Source organism: Capsicum annuum, chromosome 4 (assembly GCF_002878395.1).
Source record: "Capsicum annuum cultivar UCD-10X-F1 chromosome 4, UCD10Xv1.1, whole genome shotgun sequence".
Lineage (NCBI taxonomy): Eukaryota > Viridiplantae > Streptophyta > Magnoliopsida > Solanales > Solanaceae > Capsicum > Capsicum annuum.
Window position 1 is genome coordinate 68,786,136 of NC_061114.1, and position 6,813 is coordinate 68,792,948.

Consider the following 6,813-nt stretch of genomic DNA (forward strand, 5'->3'; position numbering starts at 1 on the left):
TAAGGGGTTAAATTTTATGTTTTAGGTTAATTAGGGCCATGAAAAAGACCCAATTACCCTTGGACTAATTTAAAAAAATGGAAGCTGAAAACTGAAAAATCCAATTTTTGGCTTTGGCGTGATGCGCCAATATCACACCAAGCCACTGGAAAATGGACAACTAGGACCTGTACAACCATCGCAATGTGGTGCCATCACGTTAAAGATTTGGATGCCATTTTGTCCACCTCCGTGATGCACTAGCATCATGGAAACCCACTGGAAATTGACAAATGGGAATTTAGCCTGCTACGCTATGGACCATGATCGTAGAGTCATACTAAAAATTGACAATCGTCATTTGGGCTGCCTACGCAATACACAGAGGGTTAGAATGATGGTGTGTAATGACTGAGACTTAAAATTGTCATAACTTTTTTTTCGGTTATCGGATTTGGGCGAATTTTATATCGTTAGAAAGCTAATTGAATTTCCTACGCAATGGCAGGCTCTAAACTAAATAAAATAAGAATTTTAGAAATTCCATATGTGAATACTCATGCACTGAGACTTATATTATGCTAGGGAAATACGAGGTGTTACACTATGTCATCAAACACCACAAATTAGAGCTCAAAACAACATACAATCTAAGACGACGTACTAGTAACTTAAGCGAAGAGTACTAGTTTTGTCCTTTTGATATTTAACTTAGTTTTTACTCTTGGATTATTTCAATTGAACCTTAAACTCTATAAAAAGTTTTTAAACACATAATTACACAATAATAACCTTAGTAACTTATTAGGCACACTAGAATCCATCGAGACCAACTAGAACAACACCGAGCTCAAGCTTGTAACACTAGTTTCCCAAATTGATTCCAAACTTATTTGAAACACACATTAAATATTGTAAAAAGTTATTTTAAAACTTAGATGCTCAGTTATACAAATATTTACTCATTAAGCTCAAGAGAAGTCCTCAAAATAAGGCTAATTAAGGTCGAACATCCATACTTAGGTGTATAAATACAACTAAGATCATCATCCCACACTTAAAGACTTGTTAGTCCTTGAAAAAATATTTACTTTAAGTATCATAATCAGATAAGACTCCAAACTCTACAACAAGCAATACATTAAAGCTAGTACTACAATGACTACATAGAATGCAAGTTTTTACACTAAGCATGTTAGACACATAATTGAAAGCTCAAGAATACTACTTTAAGACACCCTAAACTCAATAATTGACTCACTAAGTTGGCTAAATCATACATCTAAATCAAACAAAGAGATCATACAACTCACCCAACTATCATCAAACATGTGTCCTCACCATAAGAGAGTTACCCCATAATCACTCACATAGAAGCAATTTATCACAAAATGGGTATAAGAATCAATTTACACTCACTCTCACAAAGATTTCACAAATTACACGTGATGAATCATAGGCTTGACCTTAGTGTAGTACTCTACATATATCAGACTATTAGGACTTAGGATCAAATAGGTCTTTATGGGTTGTAATTTAGGATAAACGAAGTGTAGGAACTATTTGGCTAAAAGTAGTGACTATCTCCTAAAGTTGGGTGCATTTATGCATTCTAGTGTTAATATTCTAGCCTTTTAAGCCTTGTTTTGAGGATACTTCATGTGCTTAATGTGTTGATAATAAGATAAATGAGAATTTATGTGTCCAAGTATGTATTTAAAATGTTTAAAGGTGTTTTCACATGAGTTTTGATTCAATTTGACCATTTAGAGTTCAACCGAGAAAACTAGTGTTACTAGTTTGAACTCGGTGTTTGTCTCGTATATCGTGTTAGATTCTAATGTGTTTGAATGAGTTAATAAGGTTTCTATTATGTATTTATATGTGAAAAAACTTGTGGTTAATGTTCATGGGTCAATTGGATCAAGTCAAGGGTCAAAACAATGAGTTAAAGATCAAAGTGAAATTAGCCTATGCTTAGCTCATGTTTCTAGTTCAGTGTTGAGGATGTTGTGTTTTTTTTACCTTTAAATTATTGTGTTTAATGTTATAGGATTCTTGGTTAATGGATGATGATGATATATGAAGGATTAAAAGCTTCAAATTAAGTGTAAACAACTCAAAAAGGCTCAAAAATAACCACGGAAGCACAAGACACAAGGTGGACACAATTTGGATCCCTGGAATGTATTGGGCACATGTGGAGTGTGTGATTTTAAAATGGGCATGTTATTCACACCATTGGATTAATAAGGGGCCAAAAATAGTAAAACACCGCTTCGCGGTGGCGAGTAAATTCACAATTGTCCAAAAATAGTGGCTCAATGTGATTCCACTGCTTTGCGGTGAGTACCCAAATCAAGAAAAAGTGCTCAGTTATGGTATTTGGTGCCTAGTGATTCCATTTGACACTATGGTGCAATGCGTTGACATCAAAAATAGGGATAGTTTTTTACTTTTTGAACTAGAACGACGTGGAAACCTAATCCAAGTGAGGTTATGACTTGTATACTATAAATATAACCTCTTAAAAGACATATTGGGAAATCTTGGTATCCCTTGATCACTTGGAACATCATTGGAGGATACCATAACTTATTTTTAGGTTTTATTATTCTTTAATTTAGTTTTTTGTATGGTTTGTATCGTCACTCCAAGGGACTGGATGATGAATATTTCCATTTAAGACTAAACCCTCTTTCCGAGATTAATGCCAAGAACATGATTATTATTGTTTTGGATTAATTTTATTTAATTTGCTTATCATTAGTGGTTTTTTGTTTATTATTGATTTAATTATTTTGAGTATTGATCACCCTTAGAATACATATATTGTTGACCTTCTGATATTGGGAGAGGGAATAAGGAGATAGAAAATGGTAATAAGAAAAGTATGGTTCTTATTTCTTTATAAAATAAGGAATTCAAATTAGCGTCTAGGACAGGGATGTACTTAGATGCCTTACTTGATTAAACGTAAAATGATAGCTTTAAAATACTTAATTGGATTATTACATCCCCACTCAACAATGTAGTTGTAAGGTCCAAGTTAGGTAAATGGTTAGAGGTTGGGAGACCATGATCATGCAATTAACCCTACGAATAAACAACAAAGATAAGCAAATTAACGAATGAAGTCCAATAACATAGTATGATTGTTCAAAGTGCTTTAACCCTGGGTCTCTATTCTTTGATTGTCCAAAGTAATTTCCTTTTCCGCATTAGTTTAGTGTATGTTTAGTCTACACCTCTAAAACTTTATTTATTACTCTTCTCAATTTGTTAAACTAAAATTAGATAGTTGGAGAAACCAAGTCCCTGTGGGATCAATATTTGGCTTTCTTGAAGGTCACTATATTACTTGGTAGACCACATACACTTGCGTGTGCGCTTGGGCGCTATCAAGTTTTTGGTGCCGTTGCTGGGGACTTATAACTTGACAACTATCTTATTTTTAGTTTTTCTATATTGAGTAGTAAATAGCCTTTGTTTTTTTTAATTTTTTTTATTTTCCTTTATTTCTATTTTCTCACACTCTTCTTAAGATGTGAGACTGGGATAGATGGTTTTCGAGCGATGACGATTCTTTTTATTTTTGTGGGGGATCACATCATGAGGCTTATTGTCCAAACTTTGATGGAAGTGCATAGACGGGAACTTCATAATATGATGCAGATATTGTTCTATCTGTGGAGCAAACTGCAACTTGGTATTTGGTTTATGGTAAAAGTGGTCATACTCCCGCTATGTGTGTTGTCAATCTTGATTCAAAATTATTTGTGGGCTATGCTAAAAGGCAAAATTATATAAACAACTATAATCAAACGGTGCAGAATCAGCCACAAATTAAATTATGGAACAACCAGCAGCAGTTTCAGCAGCAACAACCAAACATGCGGGCCACAACTCAAACTAACAAATTGGAGGAGATGCTAAAACAACTTTTAGTGTCTCAAGTACAGTTGTTGGCAGACATAAAGAAACGTTGAGAGGTTGCAAAGCAATTGTATAATCAGCTGGAGGTAGATGCAAAGTTGACTCCCAACCGATTGCAGACAAAGCTGCTGATAATTCGAGAAAGTTTGAGTACTCAAAAACTAAAGTTGTTGAATAGGTAAAGGATATACCACTGCCACCATGTCTATAGATGCTGAGCAAAGAAAAATATAAGGAGAATATTAGCCAATTTGTGGAGTAAACACAAGAATCGTAGCCACTCAACTATCATCTTTCTTTTGAGACTGATATTGAGAAGGTAAATAAGAGTGAGGGTGTTGAGGATAGTGTAAATTTTGAAGTGGGATTAGTTGGGCCTCACTAAAAGAACTTTTCTACATTATGTTTAGATGATGTCTTGTCTGTGGAATCATTTAAAGTAGTGGAAGAGTGTGAAGATGAGAAACAAGAATCCTATATTCTGAATTTTACACCGGATAAGAAACATAAGAACACACCTCACCTCAAGGATGAGTGGTTTACCATGCATCATCCATTACTTGGTTCCTTAATTTTTGTACCACCACCCTATGAGAAAGGAAAAAAGATGGATGCAAAATTAGGGGTAAAATTTATATTCTCAAGGTGGAGGAAAAAGTTTATATAGTTCATGTTGTGACACTAAATTAAGTGCTTCTTGAGAGTCAACCCAAGCTAAGGTATGTTTTCTTTTTAGTTTTTAAGTTTTTATTTCACGTAGTCTTTTATTTTTATTAAGTCACAGGTTAATGGAAAGTCTGAGTACCAAAAACCTGAGCTAAGGAGCATGGCTAAGACTGAGTGTGGGGTCACAGACCTTCTTGATGCTAAAAAATACTACTAGCTAGGCCTAGAGTCCTCAGGATGTATTTTATCTCTTGCTTTAAAAGTTTACTTTGGGGACAAAGTAGATTTTTAAGTGTGGGGTGGGGAGATTCCCTAAAAAAATTAGGTAGGAATAAGTGAATATTCTTGTTGGTGCTATTTTTTATTACATAATGCAAGTAGGTTGTTTTTAAAAGCATGTTGAATTGTGCGAACTACTATTTTTGAAACTCTTAGGCTCATGTTTGTGACTCTTGTACTTGTTGGCTTAAATTTGAATTCATGATATTGTTGGTTGAGAGTCTATCATGATCCTACGTGAGTCAAGCATATGCCATGTGTGTGTGAGTTATTTGTATATTCTGTGTTGCATGTGGTGTCTAGAACTTACCCGGTGTGTGTGCAAAGCGAAATAAAAAGTGTGAGTTTAGGAGATGATTTAGGCATTTCTTTGATAGCCTTATTTTATACGTTCTATTTGTCCTGCCCTTTATGTATTATCCTAGTTAACCCCCATTGATCCTTTATCCTTTTCTTTGGTAGCCACATAAGTATCCCAATCCCTTCGTTGATAGACCATAATTTGATCCAAAAAGCTCCTAAGTGCTCTAGTGAAAATTTGATTTAGTAAGGAGTTTAAGAAATTGAAGAAGAAAAAGGTGAAATTGATGCCCGAAAGTAACAGTTATTGGTGCTTATATTTGATGTGTGGTGGTTGAGAGTGATATAAATGGTGTTAGAAATATTTTCAAGGTTGTAGAAAAGAAAAAAATTAAATTTGGAAGGAATAAACAATACGCCCACCATGTGTTTGTGAAAATACTTAAAATAGATGAGGCAAAACAAAATATATGGGTGGATGAAAATGGTGTAATTTGGTTATTGAAGATGGGTTTTAAATGTATAATTTAGTGTCTTAAAGTGCTTAGAGAGGTTAGTCACTATTCCCAAATAGTTCCTACCCGTCCCATAGCCCACATTACAACCCAGAAAAATCCTAATTGATCCTGAGCTTTACATTCTAATATTAGTGGAGCATTACACTAATGGCAAGCTTATGGTTCATTATGTGTAACTAGTGAATTTCTTGTGAGAGTGAGAGTAATTTGATTTGCGTACCCATTGTGATAATTTGCATTATTATGAGTGATTATGGGTAACTCTCTTGTTGTGAAGGGCACATGTTTGATGAATGTAGGTGAATTGTATGATCTCTTTAATTGATCAATATTCATGATTTTGACACTTATGGATTCCATTATTGAGGCTATGATGTTAGGAAGTAGGATTCTTGAGCTTTCAATTGTGTATAATATGCTTAGTGTTGTGAACTTGCATTTCATGTAGTCATTGTAGTACTAACTTGAGTGTCTTGATTTTAGTAAAAGTTTGGAATTTCTTCAGGTCATAGTGCTTACAGTGAACAGTTGTTCGAGGAAGAACAAGGCTTTAAGTGTGGGGTGATGATGTTGGGTGTATTTATGCATTCTAGCGTTACTATTCTAGCCTTTTAAGCCTTGTTTTGAGGATGATTCATGTGATTAATGTGTTGATAATGATATAGATGATCATTTATGTGTCCAAGTATGTGTTACAATGTTTAAAGGTGTTTTCACATGAGTTTTGATTCAATTTGAGCATTTAGAGTTCAACCGAGAAAACTAGTGTTACTAGCTTGAGCTAGGTGTTTGTCTAGTCTATCGTCTTGGGTTCTAATGTGTTTTAATGAGTTAATAAGGTTGTTATTATGTATTTATATGTTAAACAACTTGTTTTTAATGTTCAAGGGACAATTGGATCAAGCCAAGGGTCCAAACAATGAGTTAAAGAACAAAGTGAAACTAACCTATGCTTAGCTCTTGTTTCTAGTTCACCGCTGAGGATGTTGTGTTCTTTTGAGCTTTAAATTATTGTGTTTAATAATATAGGATGATTTTTAATGGATTATTATTATATATGAAGGATATAAAAGGTTCAAATAAAGTGTAAACAACTCAAAAATGCTTGGAAATGACCACGGAAGCACAAGACACA